Consider the following 19,390-nt stretch of genomic DNA (forward strand, 5'->3'; position numbering starts at 1 on the left):
GACTGGGGTCTTGGGGCTGTGACAACACAGGGCCTGCGCAAAGCTGCAATCTGCTCCCTGCATGCCCCTGCCTGCAGGACCCACGTTCATTGCAGAGGCATGTGGGCAGCCGTTCAAGACTCTGCTGCTGGCCCCACACTTTTATCCCTCCAAGATCCCAGGGTCTCTCCAGCCCTGCTTGTCCATCTCATTCCCAGCTGTGGCCCCATCCCAGCTGCCCAGCTGTGTGCCCTGCCCACGCAGGTCTTACTCATGACAGTTGGTGTGGCGGGATGGATGGGCCAGGGTTCCTGGGCAGCAGGTCTGGGTCCAGCGGTGGCAGCCAGGTGCCTTTGCTGCAGGAGCTGCTGGAAACCTCCAGGTCTGGCTGCTCGCTACTGCCCCCCTCCCACTCTGCATCTGGTCACTTCCCAACCCCCCCAACCCTGCTCTGAGTCCAGCTGTTTTCCAGCTCTCCCCAGGGTACACTTCTTAAAAAGGGGGCTCCCAGGGGTACACTTATTAAAAACGGTTGAAAATCCCTGCTACAGAACCAGGGGAAATAATAGGGCCTATGCCCAGGAGCCTCAATAAGAGCTGCTGCTAATGTCACCTGCTGCTACTGCTGAAACAAAAATCGGATTAAAAAAAAAAAAATCTTTTCTAAAACTAGTTTTTGAGGTGTGAGAGCCAAAGCATGGCCAGTGCTGGGTGAGTATGCAGGGGACCAACTCATGGAAATACCATAGCTTAGGCAGTGATCTAATGCTAGCTTATCTGAAGGGGATGGAAAAGCTTAGGCTTATTGGCTGCTCACTTTTGCACCTGTCCATGGAGTAGGTCTGTTCATGGGGTATATACTGCCTTCCTTTCAAGACTCCTTAGCTACACTGCAGGGACAGTTTCTCTTAAACCCTCTGGAAGAGAAGTACGCTTGCCAGCCTGCACTGAGGAGGCAGGATATCTGTTCTGGCTTGTGATTACAGCTTAACAGCCTGGCTTAGTTGCCAGCCTCCACTTAGGAGGAGGTGTTTCTGTTCTAGCTTGTGCTTTCAGCGTAGCAACCTGGCCTATGACCCAGCCAGTCTCCCCTGGGAGTTAGTAATGACAGGTACAGTGCATGATGTGCTAGGCTTTCTATCTCATGGACCTGCCATATGCAAGTTAATGTCAATTTAAAGGCCAAGTGCCTGTAGAGACTTATTTTTTTTATCTTGCTAGATTTTAATTGTGCAAGTCCCTTGGCATGAAGAACATCTGGCCCTCCAACACATAAACAGTCTCCTCTTGTCTCTACGGTACTGTAGGTTCTGTAGACACGTTTCACTGTATGCCTTTCTAAGCACCAGATTAATTACACAATTCAGAGCGGATGGACTTTTTAAGCACCAGCTTTGTTAGAATGTATCTGCATGAAGCACAGCAAAGTAAAATACATTTATTTGTATGTTAATAAGTTAACCTGAACCCTTTGAAGCATGTAAACTAAGTTTAATTTTTTTTGTAATGCTGTGCTATGAAAATATATATTATTTAAACTAATTCATGTCAAATACTTGTATTTAAATAGCTCTCCAAACACTGGCATCAGGCATGTGGCTTTTGTATCTACGGAGTCACACCAACTTTTTTTTCAGTTGGGTAGGCTCAGCAGTGTGGTGAGTAGGCTCAGTATTCTCCTCTCATCCCCATGGAAAGGTCTATTTCATGCAAAGCATTGTTTGATGGCAGTACTCAACAAGGGTTTGGGATAATTGTCTACATAATCTTGGATCTGGCATACTGTTGGCTCATCAGATGACCATAGAAAAAAGCAACAACTGGACTAGGAAAGGAAATTAAGGGGGCTTTATGTTATTTCTTGATGCACAGTGAAGCAAATAAAATCAGGCCTCATCCTGATATTATAACAATACCTAACAATCCCAACCAGATCAGACCCCATTATGCTGGGCATTGTACTTACACATTTTGTTCATATTATTGAATGACATAAGTTGTTGTGAAAGCTTATGCCTCTTGAAGCTATCACCCCGCCTACCTTCTCCCTGATTTATGCATAATGAAATAAGATCTCCATCCTAAAGAGGTTATGTTCTAAATAGTCAAGACTGAATCACAGCAGAAGAAAGACATTGACATGTATTTTCATTTTATAGATGAAATGGAAAGTTAGAGCAAGGAAGTGATTTGCCAGAGGTCACACAGGGAGACTGCAAATGGAACCTAGACCTCATGAGTCATGGCCAGTGCCTTCTCCATAAGGCTGCAATTCCTTTTACACCAGCCCCCACTGTAGCCCACTGACCATATTGGTAAAGTAAAATCAAAATCTGTGTTTGGATTTTAGAATATTTTAAATCATTGTCTTAAACCAGAAACTCAGGTCTTAGAGCAGTGAAAGTTGAATCAGGCTCTCCGAGTAACAGACCTGTTCCTAAAACCGTCCAGTAGTTTCTTCTAAAATATGTAGATGACCTTATTCGGGCCTAAATTTAGGATAGTACTAAACACATTTGTTATCCCTATTAAGGAATATGATGAAGTATATATTTAAGTCGAACTGATTTAATTGATCTAAGCTTCAAGTTGTATTCTATCTTTAGAGGAAAATAACCTAACTAGACCAAACCCTGACATCCTAACTCACTACAGGTTCACAGAGAGTTTTGTGATTTAAGAACTGCTTTGTTAGCATTAATCTGTACACTTTCATGCCATCTTGTATTTTATTTCACAAATATATAAATCTGTTATAGCTTCAGTCCTCCCTGGGGCACTGCTATCTGACTATACCATCATCCATTTCTGTAGTAACAGTATTAACAGATTCCAATATAGGAGATAATCCATGGGCTTGAGCAGGGGTGGGCAAAATGTGGCCTGGGGGCCAGATGCGGCTTTCCAGGCCATTATATCTGGCCCGCGGGGTCCCTAAAAAATTTAGAAAATTAATATTAATCTGCCCTGGGCTGCCTGTCATGTGGCCTTCAATGGCTTGCTGAAACTCAGTAAGCAGCCCTCCGCCTAAAATAATTGCCTGCCCCTGGGCTGAAGGAAAAGTGCTTTGTTGTTTTAAAGCAAGTTCTTACACTGTCAAGTACCAATTGTTGCAACCTTGTGCAAGAGAGCTGTGTGAGCCATGAGATAAGTACTTATATCAGGGGTTGGCAAAATACAGTCCACAGGCCAAATCCAGCTTGCCAAGGCATTTTGTCCAGCCTGCAGTGGATCCCTTGGCCCTGGTTGGCCCAGGTTCAGGGGGCAGCCTGGGCCATGGTGCATGTGGCCAGTTCTACCACCCCTGGAAACACAGTGAGGCTGAAGCAGTGCAGCGGCCAGACTTGCTTCCTGGCAGCCCCAGTGGTGGCTCCTGGCTGCCTCTGCTGGACCTGGCCCTGGCCCTGTTGTCAAGGCACCCCGGCCCATCCGCCTTGCATCCACCACTGGGAGTAAGACCCATGTGGGCAGGGTGTGCAGCTGGGAGATTGGGGCAGGTGGGTAGCTGCGTCTGGAAGTAAGATGGGCAGGTGGGGCCACAGATTGGGGGTGGAACTGCAGGGCAGTGACAGCATGGGACCAGGGCCTGGGGCAGAGCCACAATCCACGATCCATGGCCAGCATGCCCCCTGTGACAGGTGCTGGTTCTGTGGGTGCAATGTACAAGGAGTGGATCATGGCTCTGCCCCGGGGCTGGCCCTGCGCTATCACTGCCCCAAGATCCTGGACCCAACCCTGCCTGTCCATCCTACTCCCAGACGTGGTTCCCTGCTCACCTGAAGCCCCATCCCATTCACCCGGCCACATGCCCTGCCCATGCAGGTCCTATCCAGTCTCCATGGAGGCCCCAAAATTATGGGTAGATGACAGTGTGGGGCCAGATTCAGGGCAGAGCCAAGATCTGCTCCCTACATGCCCCTGCCCATGGAAGCAGAGCCCGTCACAGGGACATGTGGGGAGTTGATCACAGCTCTGCCCCAGGCCTAGCCCCACAATCATGATCCCAGCCCTAGCCCTGATCATGATCCCAACTCTATCCCTGGCCTTGCCCACCCATCCCATACTGTGCCCATCTCACCTGTGGCTCCATACCAGTCCTCTGGCCATGTGCAGGGGCCACTTAGGGAGTTTTGGTTAGCTGTTTCAGAGGAGAGGAGGGTTGACCTGGCCCACGACACCTCACTAAAACTCCCTAAGTGGCCCCCTGACTAAAATAATTGCCCACCCTTGAGTTATACTCTCAAAGATGAACATGGACACAATGGGTGCTTGTAGACAAGTGGGGACGTTGTCTTAAAATTCTGTAACTATACCACATTGGAGCAGACTCAATTGAGTTTGCTGGAGCATGCTAATTAGTATGCTCCAGCAGCCTCTGAGTCTTGTGTACTCAGTGTCCCCGTGTTTCAAACTGGCTGTGGGGATGCTTTAACTAAAGCTCATCAAACGAGCATTAGTTAAAGTGCCCCTGCAGCCATTTTGAAGCATGGGATACTGAATACACAAGACGCTGCAGGTGCTTTAAACAGAGCAGTTCTCAGAGCCACTTTAATTAAAGCACCCCACTTCCACCCTCAGATCATGTGTAAAGAGCCCCAATTAATTGCCATGAAATGCTGTCTCTCTCCTAACCACTGCAAGAGAAACTTGATCAATAGCTTAATTTGTGTTTTGATGCAAGTCTTTGGATTTGTTTGAATTCACACTGAAATTCAAAATATGTGAAGTAGTGGGAGTAAAGTTTTCCACTGGCCCTTGCATATTGAACCTTAAGATACACACAGTGGAAATATGTGTACAGTGCCATCCATAGATGTCTTGCAAGGATGTTACTGCTCATAAACATTCAAATACTCAGTTATATTTTAATAGCTTTCAGCTTTTCAAATTAATATATAGGAAAGCAGTGTTTTCTGGAGTAATTTTACATCCCTAAGTGGATTTACAACAAAGCTTAATTTAGCCATACATATATATGGAAAATTTATGGTCCAAATGCTACCTGTATGGATCTCCACTGAAGTCAAGGAAGAAAAAATGTTGAATTTGTCCTCTGAAGTTTAATGTCTGAGATACAGTTCAGTCTTATCTCCCTCTATGACCGTGCTGTCCTTAGAGAAAAATAATCTGACCAGACTGACTCCGTGTAAACTCCTGTTTTCAAGAGTTTACATAGAGCTGGCCTTAGTGGAAATGGTGACCCCTGCCTGCCCTGTCTCTTCCTTTCTCAGGGGTCACTCCAGCTTGGCCTGGGTCATCATATCCCTTTTCCTCCCCCCCCCATTGCTTCTTGCTGCCCCATTGTGTAGGGGTGGCATTCTGCCCCCCTGTTGCCCTGTGGGGTCAGGCCAACACTCAGGATCTCAATATCATGCTGTTAGACAGGATGGCGTGGTGTACAATTGCACACACACACACAAATCAATTAGGTGCACACCCACACACTCTAGGTGCATACACCCCTACCAGGTGTCCGCGCGTGTGCGTGCGTGCGTGCGCGCGCGCGCGCATGCACACAGACACACACACACAGAGCTCAGGCACGTACACATCCAAAATTACCAGCCTAGGCACATGCACACCTAGCACCAATTCAAGCACCTACACACTATACACACCAAAAGTTAGACAAAAATCAATACCCGCAAACCCAATACACATACATGGATCACTAATTCATATATCATGCACATGATGACATATATATATATATATTCACCAGTTCAAACACATACCACCCACCTATACATACACACAGGTGAGTTCCTAACTTGGATGGTATGGTCTGTATGTTTGTGTTTGGGGGACTTGGGATACCTGGGGGAACGTTAAGGTGAGAAAGAATGTGTAAGGAGTCGAAGTTGCTGGAACCAGGATTAGAACCAGTAGACTAGAGAGATGCTGGGCTGAGGAACTGAGGCTTGGGGTTACTTAAGGTCAAGTGGCCCCAGGGTTACTTGAGGTCACTGGTGCAAGGGAAAAAGCCCAGTGGCAAGGAGGAGACAGCCAGGAAAGAGAGAGAGAGTCAGAAACCTGGGAGCTTGGGGCTGGAGATAGCTGTGAGCTTGGGGCTGGAAGCTGAGGCAGACAGCTGCGAGTTTGGGGCTGGAAACTGAGGCAGAAACCCAGGAGATCAGGGGCCAGATAGGTGTTGGCAAGGAGGAGGTAATTCAGAGGGAGCTATTTTTAGACCATTGTCTCTCAAGCACCCTCATTCATCCCCATTCATTCAGGAACCAAGTTACACAGGAGGGGTAGATATGAGTCATAGGTTATAAGATACTTACACAACAGGGCATGGGGACAAGATGGGAACAAAATGGGAACCTGACACACAAAGTGGATACTTGACATCACTCATGCCAACCCACATTACAGGCCTAAATCATACAATGTTAATATGAAACAATACAAATCAGTGCACAAATTATAGGAATACAATATAATACAATATAAAACAGTAAAAATCAATACAAACATAACAGAACACTATTTACAATATAAAAAAAGGACTTATTACAATACTAGTATACAAGAACTTAGCTTAGCTTACCTAGTACTAGTAATCACTTATAAGGGATAGAGAGGGCAGAAAGAAAGTCAGAAATGGTTAGGGAAAGGGGAGGGAATGTATTTAACCCCCCCCCCAACAAAACTGGGGGTTTTGCTATACCCCCACCACCCCACTGTGCTGTTTCCTACCCCTGTGACCCAAAGATGGGGACAGACCAGCTGGAGCCCCAGCTGTAGAGAGATGCACCTGAAGGGCAAATGACGTGGAGGCCAGGAACCACAGGACCTTGTGCAAATACTACCAGTGTCCCCCTTTGGCAACAGTGACGCAGGTACCCCAAGGTGGCAAGGCAGGGGCTCCTGGCTCCACCCCACCATGGCCTCTGTCCCAGCCATCATCTGCTTTGCCTGCTAGTGCCAGTGCCAGTGCCAGCACCAGCAGCTGCCCCATGCTCATTGCCCCATGGCAAGTGGTGGCCAGAGCTGGACTTGGAGGCTGTGCCTGGGCCCCTGCTCTTCAGCCTGGGTGGGTAGGCATGAGTGGCGTGGGCAGGGGCAGCACTGACCAGTGTGGCAGCTGGCCCGGAGCGCGGAGTGCAGCCCATCCCACCCTCTGGGCCAGGGTCTCCTGTGGGTCTCCTGACCTCTGATGGTGCTACAGGGACCAAGCTCCTCCTAAGCAGTAGCTGGAAGCAGGGGGGCAGGGGTTGGCTGGGCTGGGTGCCCCCCGACCAGGACTCCATGGGCGGTCACCCACGTCGCCCACCACTAAGGCTGGCTCTGGGTTTACACGCCTGTTGTACTGGCCTGCTTTCTCATTGTTTGCTTGCCTGGCAAAATGTATGGGGGTAGGAGCTGTATTAGTCAGTAGCATAACTGATTGGGACAGCAAGCTGCGGTGCAAAAATAGTTGCAGCTGTGCTGCCAGCCTGATTGCCAATGCCAGCAGCACAGCCCCTGATGCTGCCCTGTTTGTCACACTGCCCATGGAGCTCGAGCATCCCATTACACCTCTGGTCTTTGTGCAATTTGCTGGTGCAGTGCGGCCAGGATCTGACTGGAATCCATGGGCAGTACCAGTGTTGAGACTGCTTCTATCAGCATAATAACGACCACTGAATCTACACTGAAGTCTGTGCTTTCAATTGCAATTGGCCCCAAATGAAAGCCGAAAGTGAATTTTTACACATATAGTGAATAGAATCCTAAAATGTTTGTTGCAGTAATTCTCACTTTTTTAAAGATGAGAAAATACACCCAATAAATGTAGTCACTTTCTCTTATTATTTTCTAGTAAATTATTTTTGAGCAGCAGCTTTGCTATGGGGAAGTTTGAGAGTCAGTTACTGTGTAAAAGATGGCTCTTCAATATGCTCTAACACTCACAGGTCTGACTTGGATTGTCTTGAGGGAGTAGGATAGGCTTGGTATTACAAATTTGGGGTCATCTGAGCACGAGGCTCCTAATATATGACCTCTGTTGCCCTAAAATCATGACTACAAAATCTCTAAGCCTCCATAACCTGATATGTGCCTAGTACATAAAACCTGCTGTTGTGTTGGGAAGGAATAATGACAAAATATTAAGGGTAAGGAACCAAAATGAGTGAAATGTGCATGTCTTGGGTACTGACGGATGCGCAAATGGCCCAATTTTGGGTGACTCATGCCGTGGCTACTGAAGTAGAACTGCATTCCTACAATGTGAGTGTGAGTCCAGTCCCTGGCAGCTTTCTGAGAATGTGTTGTGACTGTCTCAGTCTCTGCCTGCATTCTGGAAGTGCTCTTTTTGAAAGTTTTGCAATGAGGCCCATGTTTCTGGTTTAAGAGCAACAATTTAAAATATTCTAAAACCCAAATGCAGACTTTGATTTTCCTTTACCAGTGTTGTCAAAGAAAATAACATTTACTAAATAGGAAGCAGATAAAAGTCATACATAGGGTAATATGTACAATCATAGTACATGATCTTCACCCATGTCTTGAACAGCATATACAGCTGAGGATGCTCAAAGAAAACAAGGCACTGGGTCATTTTCTCGAGAGGTTTATGGCATGTGGCCAACCAGCATATTCCACTCATAAGATTTCCAGATTCTCTTATCTGGTGAAGAAGCAGGGGCATGGCTGGAACAGTACAGTGGCATAGGGATTGGTGGAGGAGCTGCAAGGTTGCCCTTTTGATCTTCAGCTACCAAAAAGACTAGCAGGCCCTGGAACACCAGGTTTTTGAAAACCAATTTTGATCAGTGTTTTGATGAAAAATTGGTATCCAAAATATTTTCCTACGCTCTCATGAGGAATGAAGTAGCTGTCATCAAAGAGAACTTTGATCTCTGGGAGCCAGAGTGCTGGAGAGAGAGACTGTGCAGTGTGAAGATGCTGAGAAGTTGCAGCTGTATTTTTATTACTGATGGTGTTTTTATTGTTGTTAATTCTAGTGTTAACGGTAATGCAGAATTCAGCTGTTGCTTTGTGCCCTCTTAGAAACTATAGTCCACCTGCACTTAAACCTTTGAAAACCGGGAAATAAAAGAGTTCTGCCACACACAACCTTAGCTCTCTCCTCTTTGAATGATGCCCTCTCATGACAATAACATACACGTTACAGACTCTGCCCTGAGAACAGAGCAAATGATCACCACTGGACAAAGTCTAACACCTTGTACTTGCTATTGCCAAAACTGAAGTTTAGGTTATGAACAACAAACTAGTAACATACACTGTGGCAGCTTTTTACAGACCAACCCAGACTTCCAAATTGTTTCCACTCTTTCATCCTTCCCTGGGTATTTCTTTAGAGACATTGCCTGCATATACCCCCTCACTTAACTTTGGGGACAACAATTACATGTGTCACAAGACTGCTGATTGGCCCCATGACAAGAATATCCATGTACACCACTTTGGGCATAACCTACAGAACTCAGCAGTGAAATATGGCCTCCTTGATCTTTCAAGAAATACATGCATCTCCTCTCCTATCCTGGTGACAGCTCTTCCAACCCAGTCCTTCTACTACTCCTTCACCATTCAGTACAACCGTATGTTCGTCAGCAAATGAGCTGGAGTATACAATCCATATACAAATATATGCTGTTTTATAGAACACAAATAAAATGCCGCATTCTCTTCGTTGTTCTTCATATTTACCTATTATAGCTTTAAACTTATAAAACCATTTCCTGCTGGCTTTTGCTACATCTCAGAAGTGGGGTGCAGGCAGTTGCATAAGTTTGCACTGTGCATATATCAATCCTTCATTTTTCTCTTTTTTGGACAGTTAACTGTAGCTGATCTCACCATTCTGGAAAAGTTTGAATGACTGCTTGGGCACAGATAACTCTGTATTAGCCAAGAGTTGGGGCAGCTAATCATTTTGTTGTACAGATTCTGAATAAGAAGGTTAGAAGCAAAATATCGTCTGTTTATTCTTAATAGCTTGATATGCCAATATGGAGGCACTTGTAACAGATCTCTTGACTGAGCCAAGCTGAACACTTCCAAGGTTGCTTTGAGTGGTGCTTAAGATGGGACCTAGATGTTAGGGTCTGTTTGGACTTTGACTTAAGTTCTTTTTCTGTCTGCTGATAAAACTGGAATGCATGACTCTTAATTAAACTTGTCTTATCTGAGTTAGCAAGCAGTAGCCAAATATTTACTGAATTACTTATTCAACTTGCTTAAATGAACAGAATATCAAAAAGCTGGTAACAGGGATAATATGCACAACAAGATCACTCAACCAAAACAATTCTATCAGCCATTGAAAGAACAGCCTGCTGGCATTAGAGGTGTTTGTTTACTAATTGGATTTACTGTAGCTTAGGCGTGATTGCTTATTCTCTCACCATTTTCTTTATTCTAATATCCATCTACAACCTGATTCAAATCTACTGATGCCTATGGCAAAATTCCCAGTGCCTTCAAAGGGTCAGTTCCCTGTCTGGAAAGAGGTTTTAAAAAATCTCTCAAAGGTATCTCTTACTTTTCCAAATAATAACTCAGACATAATATTGGAATAAACCTGACTTCAGTCACATTGCATTTCTTTCCTGAAGTGCTCTGCACAACAAACAACTAAAACCTGAGTTGAAAACTTGATAGCCTATACAGGCAATATCAAAATTGTAACCAATAAAGGTTGCAAAAGCTTTCATAATAACTTGAATTTCTAGGTTACTGATAAAAGATGAAAAGATTGATAATTATTCACCAATGAATGAAAAGTTGTGCTTTCCATTAGACGTAGTAGGATATTGTTTAAAATATAATAATTTGTCCCAGATAGCTCACAGCACAATATTCTGTTGAATGAATAATAAATGCAAAACTCTAGAACTCTTGGTTCAGAGACGATACCTTTTATTAGACAAACTAAGAAATCACAAAACAAATGATCTTTTTCTGCAAGCTTTTGGGCGCACACGCCCTTCCTCAGGCTCAGGGAAAACTAAAGTTGGCAAAAAGTCCCATAGGTACTGCTGAGTGAAAGTAACTTCTGTGCATACTTTTGTTTTAGAACTGATACAACCTATAAATATTTAATTTCTTGGTCACTAACTAAACTTAGGACATAACTGTTAATGTTTTAATTTGTTGTTATTTATGATATATATTTTTAAGGAGGAGAGGCATAGAACTTAAAGTAAAATTACAGATGCAAAGCTCCAGGTACTTATAGTCGACACTTTTGGAAACTTTGTGCCTGCCTGTTGTATGCATATGATCTCTTCTGCTTTTACATAGCCACATGCATTTATATATTTTGATACATATGTGGATGTATGAGTGTTCATGTATGTATTGGGTTGCTGTTCAAAGGACAAATGTGAATAAAAGATTCTCTGCTCCCTTTGCCTACCTCAGGCAGCATGAGGGATATGAAAACTGGTCATGCCCTAGCTGTGGATTTATCTCACTTCTGTGCTACTGCCCTGCCGCCCCTCTAGGTAAAGCATGGTAGGAATAGAAAGAGACATGTGAGAACAAAGGGGCAGGGGAAGGGCGAATGGACCAGTCATGCTTTGCACTTCTATCCTGGGCTGACTGATTGTGCTGTGTGGCACATAGCCAATTTCTGCAACTTAGAGTAACTTCTAGGCTCCTGTAAACTGAGATGCCATCCAGGTAGAACATTATTTTAATTAGCTGTGATATATCCCTCTTTGCCTTCTATTGATCAGCTTTGATATCTCTCTCTGCCACCTCTCTGGTCTGTCAAGAATATGGCACTGAGAAAAAAAAGAGAACATAGTGAGTGTTGCTTCCATAGCTGGGTTACCACTGTTCCCTTAAATCCTAACAATAGACAATATTTATGGTACTGGTGTAGCAAAGTACATGGTGGGTGCACCTACATGTGGGCAGTTACTGCGCAGTAATTTAGGTTACTGTGCGGCAACCAAAAATTACTGTGAAGTATGGGCACATGTCTAAATATGCATGCCCATACAGTGCAATAACTAAGGTGACTTACGCTGATTTGGGTATGCATGATTCAGGTAGCAAATTTACGCCTGATTAGTTACTGCTCAGTAAGGCACATATAGACATTTTACTGTGCAGTAACACTGTGTGTGAGGACTGACTTGGAACTAACTTTATTTAGAAATTTGAAATCATTTCCCCCCCTGCTCATAACTTTAATTAAATGTTCCCTACCTAAAAAGAAGCAGTCCTATCTCCTGTTCTTAAATGCATCAGCAGCACCATTATCTTTACTATTTCCTGTCAGCTTCTCCCATCTCTCTCCTTTTTTTTGTTGATATTTTGCATACATTTCAGTACTAGCTGTAGGTCTGTTCTTTACCTGCTCCTTGTAGAATGAAAAGGTTGAGATTTTATATATTTGTGGGTTTAGAGGAGTGGTTTGTTGCTTTGCAGTTATCCATATTTCATATCCTGATATTGCACTTTGCATTTTGAACACTTTCATTCTCCCTAACTCATATTCCTCTTCTCTTTTGATCTGTATTGTTAATGAGTTCATATTATATATGTCACATTAAGGTTTCTCTCCCCTTTTTCCAGTTTTACATACCCTGCTACTAACTCCCTGCTAATACTCTGCGGGCAAAAGGAACAGAGAATCTTTTATTCACATTTGCCTTTTTCCTGCTTTATTTTCCCTCTTTTTCAGTGACATACCTTCTTTTTACTTTTTTTTAAAGCTTTGCTTTTATTTTCAAGACTTTTATAGAAGTGTTTGTTTTTCCTTCTACCTAATCAAGTTATTGCTTTCCCCTAAGCCATTTCACCTAGAAAATAGTGGACTTGGCTTTAGCTTATTTTAATGCTCATGAAGGCATCACAAAAAAGTTCACTTTTGCTAATGTGCATTAAAATAGGCTCATGTGCCTTTTTCTAGTATCTCACAGGTAGTAAATTTAATGCGCATTAGCAAAAGCACATTAATAAATGTGTACATGTGCCCAATCACACAAGCATATTAAAAAAAGAGAACAGGACAAGAATAGGAGTACTTCCAAGATAATTTTAAATTGAAATGAAATCACAGGAAAATGGTCTCATGCCATATTTTTCAGCACATAAAAAGAAAGATTGGCGTATAGGCAAAATAGTCATCTTTGTTTAAAAAGAAGAGTGAATTTCCATTAATCAAGGTGTGTGCGTGTATGTGCAAAAATAATGGATTTTTATCAACTTATTCAGTGCTGGTAATTCAGACTAAATCAAAAATCCTCCAACTTTTTGCCCCAAAACACCAACTATACTTTTCTGATGTTTGAAGTAATATGGCCAGGTCTTTTCCCCCCTTAAATTCATGTTTAACTCCTCCGTATTCCTGATAGCAGTGCCATGCTCCACCGAGAAGCAGAAAGTCCAGTAGCAAAATTCCCAAAAGATATCATATTTTTCATGTGTTATTCAAGATACTATGAATTCTTGATTTTTTTGGTGTTTAGTGCTTTGCAGCACAAGAAAAGCATTGCATCTCCATATCGGGTCTAAGAAAGTGAAGTGTAACAGAAGACCAAATGCTAACTTTCACTGTTTACTGGGAAGTTACTTATGTCTAAGGTTGCTGGTAAGATTTGAATGCCATATCCCAGCTACACAGAACTCTTGTTACATCCTACAAACATAAGCATGAGAGTGTCCAGTCACAGGGATACCTTTTTTCCTAGACATTTACCCATGTGTCCAGAGATCAAAGAAATAAGATGCACACAGCAAGAGAAAAATACTTCTCTGACAAGGTCTTAATTAAAATAGATAAAACAGATACATAGCCTTCTTTTATTCTGGGGCTTATAATAATGCTTCACATTTGCCATTAGTTCCCTCCTACAGCATATCAAAATATGTTGTGTCACTTCCTAATCTATGTATGGAGAGAACAGGCTACCCAGGGTGCTTGTATTACCTCTCTATTTGGAGGGTGCTTTTGAAATGCACATTAGTCAAATATTTGACTGGGGTGGTTTAGTCAGAGATAATCCTGTCCTGAGCAGGGGGTTAGACTGGATACACTCTTGATGGCCCTTACTCCTTTATACTAATCAGTTCTATGGGTATCACTAAGATCTTGGGTATCACTAAGCAGAAATATTAAGAAATGCTGACTCTTCAGTAGCAATCACTATAAGAAAATTTTATACCAGTAAATGTGGAGAATCATCTCTGAGATGCTGTTGGTGACTTCTGAAGTATAAAAGTCTCAGAATTGCTATTGCAGAAAGGAGGGACTTTCTAGATACCTCCAACTACAATCTATCATGCCATTTGACCAGAATTTCTCTTTGTTCTCTCTGGCTAGTGACAGACATTACACATACACAGGTTTAAGTGATCAGAAACTGGTTTAAACCTGTAACAGAACAGATGGGCAGTGCATATAAACCAGTCTGAAAATGGCTGAAACCAGTTTGAGATAAACCTGGTTGAATGTAGTATCAGACGTAACTGATTTGGCTCAAACCAGTTTACTCAATGTCTGTCCCAAACCCCTTGCTGGTTTAAGTTAAATCAGTCTGCCAGCATCCCAGCATACTCTCTGGGCTGGGCAGGGCTCTCTGCTCCACAACAGGGCTGGCCCCTCCCTTCTGCTCCCTGGCTGGAGCTCTGTACAGACTTGCAGGCACAGCAGGGTCTCCATGCCCCCTTCACCTCCCCTCTCACCACTTGCTGCTTAAGCAGAGATCTCTTCCTCCTCTCTGCCACAGCAGGGGCTGTAGCCAGCCTGTGGCATGCTAGCTAATGCCAAGAGATGTCTGTGTGTGTGTCTCTCCAATTTCACTGGGATAGGCAGACAGAACAGTGACTGTTTAGGGCTTTTGGAGCTAATCAACAGGTTGATTGGTAAGCTGTTTAAGAAGTTTGAAGTAATGTGAGGAGAGATTATTGTTTTGCTAATTGGGTGATAAAGGCTGTTAGCAGCCCCACATCTGGCTTGCTAGCCTATCAGTTTCCCCCAGACAGTATGAGGAAGCAGGGAGGGAGATTCAAAAGTTCTGTATCATCAACAGATGCATACACTGCACACCCGCTCCTTGCCTCAGAGTGCTAGCCCAGGGCTGGGGGCTGGCAACACTCCTGCCCCTTGAGCAGCAAGCAGGGAAAAGCCTGGGAGCTTGCAGGCAGACCGCCCTGATGAGAGAGTCCCGCAGGGGCTTGGCCATGCCCCCCTCAGCTGAGCTGCCTGCAGAAGGGAAGGGAGGGTTGCTCTAGTGCCCTCAAGCTTCTAGCTGGAGCCACTGCAGGCATGTACCTGAATTTCCCCATTCCAGAGAGAATGTCTATCCAGTTTCAAACCAGTTCAGCCTAATCAGGTTAGACTAACTTGCAAAGATTGAATTAATTCAGGCTCAGCCTTCTGAATGTCTGTCCCTAGCCTCTGACTTCAAGCTGTGTGTTCCTTCTTCCCAATCAGCATATTCTGCTTGCTGATATAATTAAGAAAATAGGACATGTAGTTCACAGATATTGATCTAGCACTTTATTATAAAGTTAGATATGTTTATTTTCTTGTTGTCAGCTTTCATTGTGCCAGAAAAATCAATTCACCACTGTCTCTTCTCCATTATTCAATCTTCTAATGAGCTAGCTTGCAGTCTACTTGAAATCAAATTTTTATGATGAATCATGGCAGGGTTGGAGGGTGCATGAACCCAGGTATCTGAGGGGTATACTCAGAAATCCATATTATCTGGGGCAAACAAATTTCCTTGCAATTAAAAAAAAAAACTAGTTTTTTTTTCTTAAAAAGTAAGTCAGGCAAAGTTTTCTATGCCTTCTCTAAACTGCATGATCAGTTTGATTTAACCTGTTTTCTATCCTTTGTGACTCCTGAATCAACAACTTCTTGAATAATTAAAGCCTTCCCAGAATCTATATCATTAAGCATGAGATTCTGTCTACCCTTCGACCCCCAAATTAGGCTTAAAAAAAAAAGCATGCTTTTGTTTGTAATTGGAGGAAAGGATAACTAGTTAGGGAAAAAAACTTCTTTCCCAAGTTTATTTTTTGTATTTTTGCTGCAAAGAAACCTTACTACAAGGCAATGTAGGCCCTTTAAGTCTGAGTCTGCCTTCTATTGTGATTTGTCCATGCAGTGTCTAGTAGTAAGTCAGTAGTAGTTATGTGGGGTTTTTAACTAATGCCAAATAATAATAATATAGCCAATCTACTTAGGAGAATACCAGCCTACTGCTGCTACCAGTTAATGGAGCAACTCCTTTTACTTACATATCACAAGCTCTTGATTTACTATAGTTAAAGATTTCACTTTAAGTTGTAGGCTATGGGTGTAAGAAGTGGCACCTGTGTAATGCAGTGTTGAGGGAGAAAATAGTACCGAATTAACATTACTGAAATATTGATGAAAGAAAGTTAATCTGCTTATTTTGTTAATAAATTATTTTAAAGCACTCACACCCTTCTCAAAGCAGTTTGCCAGCAATATGATAATAATTAGTATGCAGTGCACAGTGATGAATTTACTATTGCTAATAATTTAATTTAGTTGCAAATAGTCCTGGCATTTTCAAGTTTATTTTTTCTTCCTCACATTTTAAATATCAGCTGAATACAAATGCTGGCTGTCTTTGGGCTCCCCAGATAGACAAGCCCGCTTCAGAAACATAATAAAAGAAAGAATATTCTTTAGGAAAAAAATTTGCCTAAAAATTTTTATTTCTGCATTAAATAATTCAGTACACCCATATATCAGCAAACTTGTAATATAAATGTTAATAATGTAATATACTCTGAGCTATTGCTTTTTACCTAGTTATGAATCAGATAAAGTTGTAGCCATCATGCCATTTTTGCAACTTGCTTGTAGAAAAATAAGGCGTTATTACAATTCAGTTGTAGGAAGGAATGAACTGTTCAGGGGGAGTTGTTTGGATTTCTTTATTTGTTTCATCTATGTATAAATTTAGTTGCTGCTTTTAATCTGGTTCTATAATGGTTGGAAATGAGAGATGTATACTTTCCTTTTAAAAACAATATTAGGGGTGTTTTATTTAAACTGAGTGTTATAATTTTATCTTTAGCAAATAACTTGAGCTCAAACTCCAGTACTATCACTCATCCTGTGAAACAGCTTTCTGCAAAAGGTATCCTATTGATGACAATAGGACTATTTGCTAATTAGATTAAGAATGAGAGAGTTGTTCTGGATTAATGTTGAAATATTGCAGTATAGACATTTGGGGAAGTTAAATCGGGTTCAAAATGGCTGCCCAATTTAAACCTGGCTTGCCCACTGCTGACCTTATACTTACAGACCCAGTCCTGGTCTCAGTGATCGGCAATCAGTCTAAACCTGTAACTGAACAGAAGTTCCATGCTCACAAACTGGTCTAAAAATTGCAGAACCCAGTTTAAGGGAAACATGGATCTATGTAGTATCTGACTCATTCAACTTAGGTCAAACTGGTGCATGGAATTTCTGTCCACTTCCCCTGTGCAGCCCAGGGGATGGAAAAACTCAGTCACTGAGTATCAATCTTAAGGAAGCAGTGCTGTTGAGAGCCATTCACATATTAATGCCTAAACAGGTGTGTCATGGAAGTGACATGTTGGGGCAATTCTCTGTGTAAACTCACTGATGCACTCTAGCCAATAGTATGTTGCACACAAAAAGAACATGGAGTTACTGGTTGTTATCTATGATGTCACAACACCCCTACTGCTCGGGTGTGTGTATATAATTATAATTAATAATTAGATACAAACTTTTTTCTTCAAATATAACCTGCGCACAAGATTTCAATAAAATGTAACTGTGAAAATTCAACCAGCTGTTTTATTCCACTAAGGTCAAGGGGTCCACATTTTAATTAAAGCAATACACAAATTGAACAGTCCTTTTTATGAATACATAGAAAGTGTATTCTTTTTCTGAAAGAATAGGTTTAGAGAAAAAAATTCTAATTTTTTTATATATAACAAAGTGGCTTCTTGGGGAAAAGCAACTATGGGCTCATCCAGATGAGTGCATATGTGCACTTTGTGGCACTTCGAAGACCACAAAACAAATGTGAGACACTACATATTTGTAGCGAGGAGTTAAAATTAGATACCAGGAACTCCCAGTATCTAAAAAAAACAGCAAAAAAAGCAGAGCCAGGCATGTGGCTGCAGCATACACCACTTGAAACTGGAGCCTGGCTGGCCAGAGCCTTGCTTTGGCTGCTCACCAGGCTCTGCATGCCTGGATTGCCACTGCTGCAGCCCCAGGAGGTCCCCAAGACCCCAGGTAAGGCTTCCAGGACCAGCCCAGCTTCTGCTATCCCACCTGGGCAATCTGCTGTACACTAAAGTGCATATGTAGGGGAGTACCCAGGGACAAGTAGCACCGGCACAAATATGTGCCGCTGCTATTTGTCCCCAGGGAAACGCACATCCCCATTCATGTGGATGCGCCCTATAGGACCAGATCCACAAAACTTTTTGGGCACCTAACTCCCATTAACTATAGTACTGGAGCTTCCATAATAAGAGTGCTAGGGTTAGAATTTATTATGATATTATCTGGTTTTGAAAATGTGTCTCCCTTTGTGTGCACACAACCCTTGGGGTGACATTTTCCAAGCACTAATGCCAGGGCATTTCTACATGAGATGCTACAGTGGGGAGCTATGGTGATGTAGGTCATCATTACAGTGACCTAGCATCAGCGGTCATGAACCATGCTGCTGCTGCTAGTGCACAGTTGCAATGAGCTACTGAGCAGCAGCTCATTGCTACTGTGCAGTAAGGTCAGAAATGAGCCATGTGGCACCAGGACTGTGCGGTACTAGCAATTACTGTGGTAGCAACTGCGCAGTTGGGCACACTTGTAGACACACCCCTGGTATATGTGTAAAGGTGCTGGAGGGTTTCCTCAGAGCTTGCAAGCTCAGTTAGGGTGTTTTCACTCTTGGAACAAGGATCTGCAGCAGGCTGTGAATGCAGAATGCATGCACATGATTGGACAGCTGGAACTCCAGGGTGGGAAACCTGCGAAGGAACAGGGGAGACTAGCGGGGGAGAGGGGAGCTGAAGCTGTGCAGAGCAGGGCTGCTTTTGAGGGGACTGCTACCAGGACAATTGCATCTCGAGGACAACTGGCAGAAGAATTGTGACTGAGTGAGCTGCTACTGAGGGCCGAGGAGCCATCAGCTAATGAGTACTCAGGATTGCCTGGTATACTTTACTGAAGGAGCAGGGGTTGTGCAAATGGGTCCCCCTCCCCACTCTTAAGATCCCCAGGTGCAGGGAGTCACTGAGAGGCAATCAGGGACAGGGGTTGATAGAGGAGGTTCTCTGGGAGAGCTAGAGAAAGCGGCAGGGAATGGTGGCTGTGGGGGAGCTCCAGCAGAGCTCAGTAAAGTGCACCTCATAAGGGGCACTCCAGGTGCCAAACACAGGGGAGCTGCCTTGG

The 19,390-nt window shown here is 43.3% G+C and overlaps 1 long non-coding RNA gene across 1 annotated transcript in view; it reads left to right on the forward strand.

The window, feature by feature from the left end:
* The first annotated feature begins 19,062 nt into the window (after positions 1–19,062).
* The window catches only part of LOC109295632, a 39,748-nt gene continuing 39,420 nt past the window's right edge, over positions 19,063–19,390 (forward strand). The window contains exon 1 of the long non-coding RNA XR_002096791.1: positions 19,063–19,152. This is a non-coding gene — a long non-coding RNA (uncharacterized LOC109295632). The remainder of the gene's footprint in view (positions 19,153–19,390) is intronic.

The sequence above is a fragment of the Gavialis gangeticus genome, unplaced genomic scaffold (assembly GCF_001723915.1).
Source record: "Gavialis gangeticus isolate Ggan-Ray unplaced genomic scaffold, GavGan_comp1, whole genome shotgun sequence".
Lineage (NCBI taxonomy): Eukaryota > Metazoa > Chordata > Crocodylia > Gavialidae > Gavialis > Gavialis gangeticus.